General features: G+C 42.1%; 1 pseudogene across 1 annotated transcript; it reads right to left on the bottom strand.

The window, feature by feature from the left end:
• Positions 1 to 9,669: 9,669 nt before the first annotated feature.
• LOC147888826 (regulatory protein NPR6 pseudogene) lies at positions 9,670 to 11,283 on the bottom strand (annotated as a pseudogene). Its single transcript, XR_015543004.1, has 2 exons — positions 10,852 to 11,283; positions 9,670 to 10,725 (listed from the first exon to the last, which is right to left on the bottom strand). The product of XR_015543004.1 is annotated as a regulatory protein NPR6 pseudogene (transcript).
• Positions 11,284 to 12,870: the final 1,587 nt, after the last annotated feature.

A 12,870-nucleotide genomic window follows, 5' to 3' on the forward strand; every position in this document is an offset into this window, starting at 1 on the left:
AACTCTTGAACATTCTGTAGGACCTTGGCCTTCTAGATCATTCCCTCTTTTGAAATAATGTTACCTACTAGTAACACTCCTCCGAGCCTTTACTGTAAACACACACTTTGTTGGGTTTAAGATTAACCTGGTGCTTCTGCACTTCTTAAGGGACAACTATAGCTGATCTAGGTGCTCAGCTTTCTTTCCAAACACACTAAAGTTATCCAAGAACACTCACATGAATGTGGTCAAATACGGTTTTGGATCCATGATTGGAATGTTGGTGGTGCATTCTTCAATCCAAATGTCATGATGTTGCTAGCGTACACTCCCCATTCCATGACAAATGCTATCTTGTCTTTATCTTCCTCATCCATCTGTATCTGATTTTACCCACTAAAGCCATCTAGAAAATTTTACATTTCATGCCTAGTAGCATATCACAAAAAGGTAAAGGAAATGGATTCGTGATTGTTGCTGCATTCAGAATCTTGTAATCCATGCAGACTCAAAGCTTCCCATTTTTCTTCACCACAATTACAATTAGTGATCCATGTAACTTTATCTTTCAGGCAAATTAATTGTACTCTCAACAGCTTGTCTATCTCCTTCTTCACTTGCTTTGCATAATTTGGGTTCGTTCGATATCGAGGCTGAATTACAAGACTTGCCTCTTTTTTCAAGTTAATACGGTGAACACAGAGAGACAGATCTATTGCCCTCATATTTGTATGCTCCCATGCAAATACATCCTTATATTCTTGCCACAACTTCACCAATTCCTGTCTGAATGCTCCAGTAGCAAATATGCTCACCTTAACTAGTTTTGGTTCAGCCTCTATTCCCAAGTTGAACTCTTCCAAGTCATCTTCTTTCATCTTTGATGTTCTCCACATATGATCTTCATACACCGATTCAGCTTTCAATTAACTCCTGTCCATATTTTTGGTATAGTGCAATCTACCCCTCATTTGGTTCAACATCCAATATGGCAGGCTAGTCCTCTCCTGATTCAAATCCCCCAATTGGTGTTGGATCTTCCGCTATAGCTATGCGCACTTCCATGATAGGTTGTTTTACCTTGCTACTCTAGTGGATGACTTATTGCACATCTATCTTGAATAGTGGGACCACTGATGGATTGGCATCTAGGAATTTCTACTCATCGTCATGCAACTTCATCCCCTGGGCCATTATCGATCATTTTTTCTTTTGTAAGGTGGTGTTGGGAATCATCTGCATCTTTAGCTTCCTTTTTGTATTCCGTATTGTGATCATCAAAGGTCCCCAATCCTATTTTACCTAGCCTGTCTTGAACCATGACCTTCCCAGCAACAAAGGGTAATGCACATCCTCTTCCTCCATCTGTAGGATTATGAAATTAATATGGAACACCATGCCCTGTGTGCATATCAACTGATTCCAGATTATTCTTGTTGGCTGAATTCTCCTCTAGTCTGCCATGTGAAACTAAAATGAGGTAGGTTCCACCAATCCAGAAAGTCCCAACCGCCTGAATCTAGACCTCTTCTTAGTCCTTCTAGTTCAGATGTTTCTCCTTCTATGTTTCTCCTTCTTTGGTTGCACTTCCTCTGCAGGTTCTTGAACTAGACCCTTGGATCATGTTACAGGCATATATCATACACGTTGATCTTCTCTGGTTCCTTCTATGAAAATCCTCCTTGCTTCATGCATGTTGAGCAATTGCACTACTGCCATTCGTAAACATGTGTTGCAGATTTCATCCGACACACGGAAGTATCCCCCCATTCTTCAATCAACATTGCATTTGTATGTGCTGGTGGTTGGTTCTGTGGAGGTGGTCCCCACCTTGGTGGCCAACGTGTGATCTCCAAACCTCACTCCATTCTATGTTTGCACCATAGTGGAAGCATAGGGGGCAAATCAAGCCTTGTCTGTGTCTATTCTCCAAATAGTACCTACAACCTTTATCTATGCCAAAATTTTGTTGACCCCAAATTGCTTGCGAGTTCCACTTCCCCCTCTGGTTCCAGTTGCCTCTCTGATTGCAATTATGCCTTTGTTGAATCTGTTTTACATTCTGCACCACAACTTCATGGCTAGTTGATTAGCACCGAGTGCTAGTGGTCAGGGTACCTATTGTGCTAGATTCATTCGAGCATTGGGGTTGTACCAACAGACCCCAGTTGGGTAATTCTTTGTGTAGATCTTGCACTTCGATTGAGCTGCTGACTTTAGTGCTCCTAAACCCTTGAGTTTCTCATCTAAGAGTTTCATTATATTACTTATTTTCTTTTTTGATTTCTTATTCTCCTAGGCTTGACTTCTTTGTCTCTTTCTTGTTGGATGTCTTTTTGTTATGTTTCCTTTTCTTTTTTTGGAATTTTCATCCTCATCCTCTGAATCCTCATTTTAGGATTTTGTCTCCTCATCCGTATCACTTCTTGATTCATCTCTATCAGAACTAGACTCACTATCTGAATCATCACCCTTGGATCGACTTTTAAACAACATGCATCTCCATTCCACTCTTTTATCTGCATCTATCAAATCATTGAAGCTGTTAATGCCTTGGATTTCCAATCCACTTACTACGCTATGTATCTCTTGCCTCAATCCTTTGCAAAAATATTCCACAATGTCTCAATTGTGGGTCTTTCCGCCACATCCAATCTGGCATTGAGGTTTTGGAATTTCTATGCGTAATCTTCCACCATCAATTCTTCTATCGAAGTTCTTACAATTTTTCGTGGATATCGTTTGGGCTTTTCTAATTTTGGAACCTATGCAGGAAAGTTGTCTTTAGTTTTGGATAATCCGTGAACTGTGCAAGGCCATACGGGATGGACTAGCTCATTGCCCTACCACTCAAGGTACCTGCAAGCTATTGTAACTTTTTTGGATCCCCAAACATTGTGTTGAAACCGCTCGCCCACCATTGGGTCTCAAATTGTCTTATGTGGCTATCTGGGTCATCCTTTTTTTGACCCTGAGCTTGGCAAACTTGCACTTTAGACTTGTTGCATTCGGATTCTTTGGGTTAACTAGTGGAACTGGTGGCACTGCTAGTACTATTGGCACATGTGGCACTGTTGGCACTACTAGCACCTGAGGCACTGTTAGATCCTTTTTTTGACCCTGAGCTTGGCAAACTTGCACTTCAGACTTGTTGCATTCGGATTCTTTGGGTTAACTAGTGGAACTGGTGGCACTGCTAGTACTATTGGCACATGTGGCACTGTTGGCACTACTAGCACTTGAGGCACTGTTAGCAGTACTGGCACTTTTGGCACCTGTGGCACTCCTTTGTGCAGGAAGCATTGGTGGCAACTTAGAGATGAGAAAGAAGAAATCTAATACCATGTTCAAAGTGCACAAGATAGCTAGCTATACACTTTGTTGCATTAAACATAAAGATATGTGAAAGTTGGTAGGAGGGTAAAAGGGCAAGCATGAGTAGTACCTGCCATGCTATGTTGCCTAAGGTGGGTAGTTTTGAACTCACTCTAGGATTTGGAGTGGGATGCAAGTATCCTCATAGAGAGGAGTCAGATGTCCCTTTTATCAAGATGTCTGCCCTAATGTCAAAGTTTGATGAGATTGATGAGATGGGACATGCTTTGCAAGAGGTAGGTGGGAGCGAGGTAGCTGTCAATTCTAACAAGAAGGTGTCTGTGGAGAATTTTCCTCCTTCATATGTGGATATGGTGGCAAGGTGGCTTATAAGAGGGTTTTCCAAGGTGTCTAATGAAGAACCTCAGTGCATCCTACATGTTGATATTTCCCATAGAGCTCAAGAGTCAAAACGTAAGGGTTGAACCCATCTAGCTATGAGGTTCCTATGGGATAAGATAAAGCTGAGTTGGGAAATTTGATTCAAGATGTATCATGTGTGTAACTATTCTTCATAGGGTGGGTTATGTCATTTAGTACACTTGAGAGGTTTCTAGTATATGAGTGCACGTTACCGTCAAATGGATATGAGGCCAAATTCTTGGGAAAGGGATTCTTTCTTCTTCATTGTGCTTGTGTTTGTTTGTGTTTATTCAATATTGGGGTGGTAGTGTTGGTCATCGCATGGAATTACTCCTTCAACGTGGATGAGTTTTTGTCTAAGAATTTCCAATTTGGGTTGATTTTCTTGAGTCCCTTCCTCTATCATGCTGGATGATGCCCTTGGATACCTCACTTGTGCCTTGGGTAAATTTCTCCTCATCCCACAATCCATGAGGGTCGCATTTATGGCTAAAAGAGCATGGACATCTTGGGATTGGCCCAAGGAGTTTCCTAAACATATGGACATCAAGGAAGGGGACATCGTGCCCCTAACTCGCTATTGAAGGTATAGAAAGAGCTACATGCAAGAGAAGAGAGCTTGCATGAAGATGAGCAAGGGGAGTCTAAGGCTCAAGATTCATAGAAGGCTAGGACATGAGATGAGCAAGAAAAAGAAGCACCAAAGAAGGTTGGGTGGAGAGGGTTGGACATTAGTTTGCAAGTAAGGTACAGTTGTGGATGTGGCTATAGATATTGATAAGAGAAAGGCCTCATCCAAGGCTATAGATATTGATAAGAGCAAGGCCTCATCCAAGGACAATTCCACTAGGCCAAAGAGGGTGGAAGGGAAGTGAACCTAGGGGGTGACCATCACTAAACTATATGTAAGATAGCACGTGTGATCCAGGGAAGGGTTTTTATATTTTTATGGAGTTACATAAAATATAAATACATAAGGGATTTTTAATTCAAAAAGTGAAAATTTTCATACATAAGGGATACTTTTATCATCTCAAAATTAACAAAAGGGGTATATATAGTTTATGAAAATCCATAGGTAAGGGGTTTCTTTAATACGCTTTGATTGCACGTGCTATATGGGGGTTTATATAGTGACCCCCTAGGGAAGTGAAGTTCAAGTGGGGATGGTTTCTCCACCTCATAGAGACTTGGTGCTAAAATCATCGTCTCCCTCCATACTTGGTCCTATTGTGAAGTTTCAACATGTAGAGTTTCTGAATGCTAAATCACAAGAAGAGGGTCCTCAAAGTTAAATGCATGTCAAAAACTCCTTTTGGGGGGTTGGATATTTCTAATGGGCCTTTGCCAGCAAGAATAGCTCCCAACTAGTATTAAAGAAACTACTCAAATCCTAGGTGGCCCAGTAACGAAGAATATCTTAATTTCTTCCATAATGCATTTAAATCCTCAACTCAATGAGATTTCAGATTGCTTGGGGAGGTGTTGGTAAGTCTCATCCCACCTTCAGTGCTATTGTTGTCTTGGAACTTGCAAGGCTGTTACAATAAGGATAAGCAAAAAGGTATTGTGAGATTACCTAAGGATACTAGGCTCAAGACTATGTTGTTACAAGAGATTAAGTGTACGAAGCATGGTGCATTTTGAAAAGGGTCTAGTAGCTTTGGATTTTAGGTGTTGGTGAGTTGTTTAAGTAGAGGGAGAGGATGCAAGGTGGTGCTAGTTGAAAGTTTGAGCAGTTGTAAAGAACTATTCAGAGTGATTAGTTGTAGTTAAAAGTCTAAGTAGTTGTAAAGAACTATTCAACAATAGTCAGGGGCATTTGATGGCTATGGAAGCTCCCATCTCTGGCTTTGTCTTTAATAATCTATTTCTCTATGTCTTGAATGGTTTCTAGGATTAGAGGGATTCAATAGGCAAGTATATTCTCAGGGGTGAGTGAAATATGACAAAAAGAGTTGTCAATAGGCTACATAATGATAGAAGTATGTCCACAATTTTGTTGAAGGTGTGGAAGGAGTTATCTTTGGAGTGGGATTTATTAGAATATGCCAAAATTGAGCAATGTGGGCTGAGTAATTTTTCATGGACCAATAGAAGAAAGGGCCTAGATTTAGGGCTGGTCAAACATATCATTTTATGCCTTAGGTGAGGGTGATGGATGAGAGCACATTAAGGGGGCAAACACCTATTCAACTCAACTCTTTATGAACATGTCTCTATAATATGGTGGTCCTCACTCCGGTGACCCAATATATTTAATTCAATCAATTGGGGGTGATTGGGCTAGGCATTCTAGGTGGGTCAAGATTATGAAGTAGTCTATTAAAAATGGTAAAGGCTCTTAGTTCAAATCCTAGCACCACCTAGACTGGTATAATAAGCTTTGTTCTTGGTTTTCGCTCAAAATTACGAGATTCAAAACTCTCTCTGGCTTGGTGTTATTTTGGAAAGCTACATAGAAATGGCAGAAATGGACCAAGAGTTGAAGCAAATTTGCTAGAGAATATATGTTGGACTCGAGGAGTGGATGGCAAGCCATTATCCCTTATTGATGTATGTTATACCAAAATTCTACAGACAAAGGGCACAAGAACTTGGAAGCATCTTTGGGATAGTAGATTAGCTACCAAGAAGCTAATAGATGCTATTCGTAAACTCTTCCATCTCACCCCAAGGGAAGCTATTATGATCATGGAAGTTCAGAGATGTATCCCACAAGGGTGGCCGACTAAGTAATTGGTTTTTCCACCTTCGAGAGGGAACCATTGGGCATTACGAGGGGGGACGAGCATTTTTTGAGCGAAATCTTCCGAGCGTCCGAGCGAAGGAAAAAAAAAGCTTCCAACTATGCATAAATATGGCAAAAATCGATCAGAAGAAAACATAGTTTCACTTAGAAATATGCAAAGTATTATAGCAATGCCTATTTTATACAAAAATCTTTAGGTGAATCTGTAGGAATGGTGAGAGCATAATGGGATGGCTTTTGAAGAAACCCACATGTAGAGTAGACTTCTCTATGAAAATTCCCTTATGATCCTTCTTACAACTTTTACTTAATAGGGGGTGACATTGAAAACCCTCTCTCAACCTATCTTCATGAAAGAGTTTCTTCAAAGAAAACTCATTGAAGCAAGCCATCCAGGTAGTTTCGCCAGCGAAACCCCTTTGAAGCAAGCCATCCAGGTAGTTTCGCTGGCGAAACTACCTTGGACAGCACTTTTAAAAGTGACATAACTTTCATATCCAATGTCCAAATATAGTCATTCAACCACTCAAATTGATCGGAACACCCCATTTGAGCACATCTACAGAGTTATATTTTGGAAAATCTCTCATATATAGGATTAAATATTACATGTATTTTATGAGAGTGATATATAAGCCTAAGTTAATACTTATTTATAGTAATTTAAACTTCTTTAGAAACATCTCCATAAATATGCTATAAAAACACTAAAAAGATATTGCCATATGATATAAATGTGTTAATAAGTAATTATATATGCATAGTATTATTACATTGAGAGTGATTATGAGGAATGTTTCTTAAAGGAATCAACACTTTTTTAAGGTAATAACAGGGGTACAAAGGGATGTCTCTAAATAAGAAAATTATGTTGTGTAAAAATGAATGAGTGACTAGTCTGTATATTTTTATGATAAAGGGATCTAGTTCTAGTGAAAATAAAAGTGTAAAAACCATGTTTCCTAAAGAAAAACATTTTTAAAAATCTCTTGAAAAACACGCTCGGATAAACCTGCTCATAGGTTTTTGCTCGTAAAATTGACGCATCCATTACGAGGTAATGTGGCATTACATAAAGCGATCACCAATAGGCTTTATAGATTGCTCATGATGAAAGATTCTCTGATGGGCAAAGTGTAGTCACTGGTATGTAAGGGGGTCGCTATGGTGGAAGAATGGATTCTCTATGATTTGGACGATCTATCAGATAGGGAAGGTAAAGTTTTTAATGTGGAAGTTATTCTAAAGAGGGAGATGATCAAATGGTTTCAAGTTAAGCTCTTATGCCATATTTGTGGTGTGTCTGAAGGTCTGTGACACCTATTCTAGGATTGCCCTATGGCTTGTGTGCCATGGAGGTGGCTTGAGAGCATAGTACTTGGCACACATGGTTAATTAGGGGTTAATGTCTATCTTTTCGTGTAGAGCAAATTGGAAAGTTGTGGGCACAGCAATATGGGGGATTGAAAACACAATGGTCTTTGATAGAGATGTTAGGATAGGGAATTGAGAGTCCAAGGCATGGGTCTGTTTGATGTTCTCTCATCCTAGATGTGAGTATAGCTATTTGTAGTAAGGACTTCCTAGGTAGCTAATGCCTTGTTAATGTTGGTCACTCCCTTCACTTGTTTGCATTGGGTTAAAACTCCTAGTGCAGTGTAGTGTGCACCACGAGTGATCTGCCCTTTGAGTTGGCCAACTTTTTGTACACCAGTCTTTCCTGTGTTGGGCGGTGATTGCCCCTAATATAAATCGGCAACTTTAACATAAATATGATTTTGCCATGTTTTTGTGTGTGTGTGTGTGTGTGTGTGTGTGTGTGTGTGCACGCGTGCGCATGAACCCCTAAAGGTTAGGGTTAGACTTATACCCTATGCTATATATCTAAGGTGGAATTTGTATCATCCTTATAGACTACAACCTCCATGTGGAACAAAGGATTCAATGATGCTAGTAGGAGGGCCACAATGAGTTTTTTTCCTGAAGTTATATTAGTCGATGGAGCATCAAATAAATTAAGCTAAGCAAAAAGCGATGTGGGAAGACAAATCCAGCTTCTAGATTCCTCCAGAAGCATCTATCACTGCCCTCATATCATTTATATTTCCCCGAACCCTTCTCCTCTCTCAAGGTGCATCCCCTCCATGCTCCCTTCTCCCCTGCCTCTCTCTTGCCCTCCCTCCCTGCTCCCTTCATCTCTCACCACACTGCCTCCCTCTCTCTCTCTCTCTCTCTCTCTCTCTCTCTCAGATCTCTCCAAATAAGGTTCTTGGTTCCCACCCCGTTGTCGGTTGCCTCTCAATATGACTATTCAAGCTTTAGTCAAGCATCACAACAAATTACTTAGCCCTCCTCTCATGTACCCTCCCACCCAAACCTCTCAATGTAGCCTCCCACCCGGACTAGAGTTTTGTTCAAGAAATTAGGAATGCAATTCGATCGATTGGAGCTGAAAATTCTGAGTAATTTGTTGGTTTTAGACTTTCGAAATCAAGGGAGCCTATAAGCCTCCATGTGGCACTAGTATTGTGTAGTTAAGGAGTCTGCATAAAGAGATGGCGATTGGTAAAATTTCGAGGTAGGTTGAAAATTAGGACCCTCTAATGTTAAAAAATCGGTGAGTTATTACACACCATCATGAGCTCACAGGGGATTTTATAATCCTACCCACTCATGCCCAATGCAATGCACTTACAAAATAGTTCTGCGATCGGTTACACCCGATCATGCTTTCATCTTGAAGCTAATGGATTTTCTCCTTGTGGAGCCTATCTCAACCTCATAGGCTCGAAACCACACTTTGGGTAAACATACTTAGGAGAGATTAGAAACTCTGGGGTCTCAAAGGTTAGACTTCCCCACATGAATAGCTTGCTCGAATCCTACCTACTTACTACTTCCCCACCACATGTAGCAATGCCATGGAACCGAGCATGGAACCGGTTACCCTAGGAGTAAAGAGCATCTGTATATAATTCGTTTCAAAGAAGGACACACTAATGTAACGAGTTATGGAAACCTGAGACGGGACAATTGTCTTAACGAAAATAAAATATACACGAATTATAAGCCTGGCATACAATATTGCCATGTGGAAGAAATAGAAATCAGCCTAGTGTAATTCACAATCCAGAGACTTTCAAATTCATGTACAGTCTATTAAACGAAATTCTTCTCAGTTTGCAAATCATAACCCGTCAGAAGATTGCGCTGGGCGTACTACTACTCTCTACTCCCACCATTGTCATCCGAAATTCTGGATACGCTGAAAGCGTGTAACCATCCAGTGGATAATTCATCGTAGCTGCGGCAACCTTTGCAAAATGGTTATACTGATTCAACACACTTTCATTGGCGTCTTGTAGCACAAAGGAACTTGAGCTGTTTGCAGCCCATTCCGAATCTATTTGCTCTCGTACTTCCATGCTTACAATCGCATCCAGCATGTCAGGACCTGTTGAGCAGCTGTCGAGTTGATCCACAGTCGTAACATGAACCCACCCCGACCTGCTGTTGTCGCTCACCTCTGTCATCACACCTTCGCTTAATTGGTCTTCCTTGACGGCCACATACATGGCGGATTGTAGCAATTCTAAGCATAGGCAAAGCTTGTTGTGATCTGGGCTCGGCATCAAAGATACTCCGGCTGCTGCACTACTGCATGAGTCCGCAGCTATCAGTGAATGCACAATATCCAAGGGAGTCTCTCCATCGTCTGACCGAACCCGAGGGGAAGCATGATGATCGAGAAGGACGGCGATCATATCCGGGCTTGCCATCTCTGACGCAAGATGAAGTGCTGCCCGACCCCCTGCTCCTGCGTAATTCACGTCCACTGCTCCCAACTCCAGCAAGGCCTTCACCACATCTCGGCTGCAATTGGTAACGGAATAGTGAAGTGCCTGTGCTTTGTCGAGGTCCAGGCCCTCGCCCATTACCATTAATCTTACCAGCTCCACGTCCGAAGAGTCAAGGGCTTGCCGCATTCTCCGAATACGTTGCTCCTGAAGAAAACCCCTTTCGCTGCTCTCAAATGTGCGAATGCTAGAACCCTTGAGCAATCGAATATCTTCGATTTCGGCAACGACATCGATTGGTAAGTGCTTCCTGAGAGTATCGGATGTCAATCCTGATTTGGCCACCAGCTCCGAGAACGCACCCCACAAGGGATGTAGCCCTTCCTTCTTTGCAGCTACTAGAACACGCATGGCATCGTCGATGGAGACTTTCTCTACAATGGCAGCCAAATGCTTCTGCAAATATGACAAGAAGTTTAAGAATTCAGGATCTCGTTTAGTATAAGATTAATCGGTCTTCTTCTGGTAGACGAGAACTACGAATTGTTTCAAATCCAGCGAGAGAGGTGAGAAATAACGAACCTGAATCATCATCGATAACTGCTCGACACCGAAAAATCTGGCTGCATGCAGAGTGTCGAAGGCGAGGTCTACGGCAGAAGAGCAGTGAGTGTGCGAGCAGCTTCTCTCTGGACATGCTTTCTGGGATGCCATTACCAGCTGACCGCTGTACAGAAATCGAAGCAACAATAAGAAAACATCGTAGCCCACCACGCCCACAGGTATGACTTGGGACGTTCCACCGCTACTAGCTGAGCCTGCTAACTCTGTCATGGACTCTCCCCTGCAGAAAATCATTCTGAAGAAGTTGCTCCGTGCTGCCAAAACGCATCGATGTGCGTAGACTTGCCGGCCCTCCACGCAGAAGGTAACATCACTGAAAGCCGCCCCATTCGACAGCAAATTGAGGTAATCCGCCGCCATCGTCTTCAGGGGGTCGTGATCGCTGGTCATCTCCTGGTCTACAAGCAGCTGCATGCTCTAGGGAAGGTAAATGAAGGTCCTCTCAAACTATCCTACTTCAGATTCCACCGATCTGTTCGAGAGCAAGCGAGATATAGTGTCAATCGCTTGTAGCAGGTGATTCAGCAAAGGCACAGTTGAAGTCGTTTACAAGTAGCTATCCAAGCTGGACTACGTTGCCCAGTGCCGTTTTCTTCGCTTGAGAGGTCTTTGCAAAAGGCTAGATATATACTAAAATTGCACAACACTGATTCGAGATCCATCCCGCAAAGGCAAAGTCGAAACAGACTACAAGTCTACAACCAATATCGTAGAAGCAGACAGAGTCCTTTGTACTGCAAACTGCCAATAGATCTGACATACACGATTGGGTAGGCAAAGGAGAGGATGGGATGGTGCCAGTGGTGAGCTTTGAAGGGCCCTGTGGTGAGAGAAGCTTCCGGGAGAAGAGCTATGGCGAGGCCCCAGGGGCAGCTGGAAAAGCAAGATGGATGGACCCGCACACATGGATGCACACGAGGGGAAGGCCAGGGCAAGACAAGACCGGAAGCACCATATTAAGAAGGGTGGACGAGTTAGTGGCAGACGACAAAGCACGCAGGAGAAGAAACAAGAGCAAAATCTCGAAGCAAGCTGCCATGGCTATGGCGGTAAGTTGTAACAGGCCGAAGATACGACAACAAAAGAGGGAGAAAATGAAGCTTTTTGGCTATGGCGATCTGAGAATCCATTGTCCAGCTTCACGTCAAAAGAAAGAAGATGCCATGCAAGATTCCACATCTCCACAAGGGTTCGGGTTAAGTAGTATGTAGAACGAAATCTTTGGAACGTGAGCGCCCATGCATTGTAGAATCACTATGCTTAGAACTCACAAACTGAGAGAGGTGAAGCCCATTCTAAGGGGCTAGAATACCCATCCAACCCCAAGGTTTCTCTATATTCACATCGTGACTTTAGGTAACCAAATATAGCTCATTTAGGCTCGTGTGTGAGAGTGTGAATGTATGGGTGGGTGGGTGTGTGTGTGTATGTGTGAGAGAGAGTGAGAGAGAGAGAGAGTGAGAGAGAGATGTGTATTACTATTAAAAAAGTGTGTGTGTGTGTGTGTGTGTGTGTGTGTGTTTGTGTGAACTCTTTTGGTTGTATGGTTTTCATTCAATGAAATAGGGATACGATCTATTGGGCACTATGGAGCTTATGGAAAGACCGCAATCATCGGGTCTTTGGGGATCCCTCTATTGCTAAATATCACTTCTTTCGAGCATCTCTACCACAATCATTCTACAATTGTCTAAGCCCGAGAGCTAGATTATCTTGCCTTCTTGTCATATAATGATATTTTCTTAGCCTTGTAACTAGTTGTCCCACTCTTAAGGATTGTTTTCTTTCAATCTAATGACAAATGGATTTCACCACACACAAAATGTGTGTGTGTGTGTGTGAGAGAGAGAGAGAGAAAGAGAGAGGTGTTTATTGCCTATAAGTTGTGGAAGTTTGAGTGAGCAATGTCACTAGAAGATTTTGCATGTAGTTAACATTGTTAAATTACACGGCGCAGCGGAATAGAAACTAAACAAA

Source organism: Dipteris shenzhenensis, chromosome 21 (genome assembly GCF_047967505.1).
Source record: "Dipteris shenzhenensis isolate YYH24624 ecotype China chromosome 21, Dip_SZ_1.0, whole genome shotgun sequence".
NCBI classification, from domain to species: Eukaryota; Viridiplantae; Streptophyta; class Polypodiopsida; order Gleicheniales; family Dipteridaceae; genus Dipteris; species Dipteris shenzhenensis.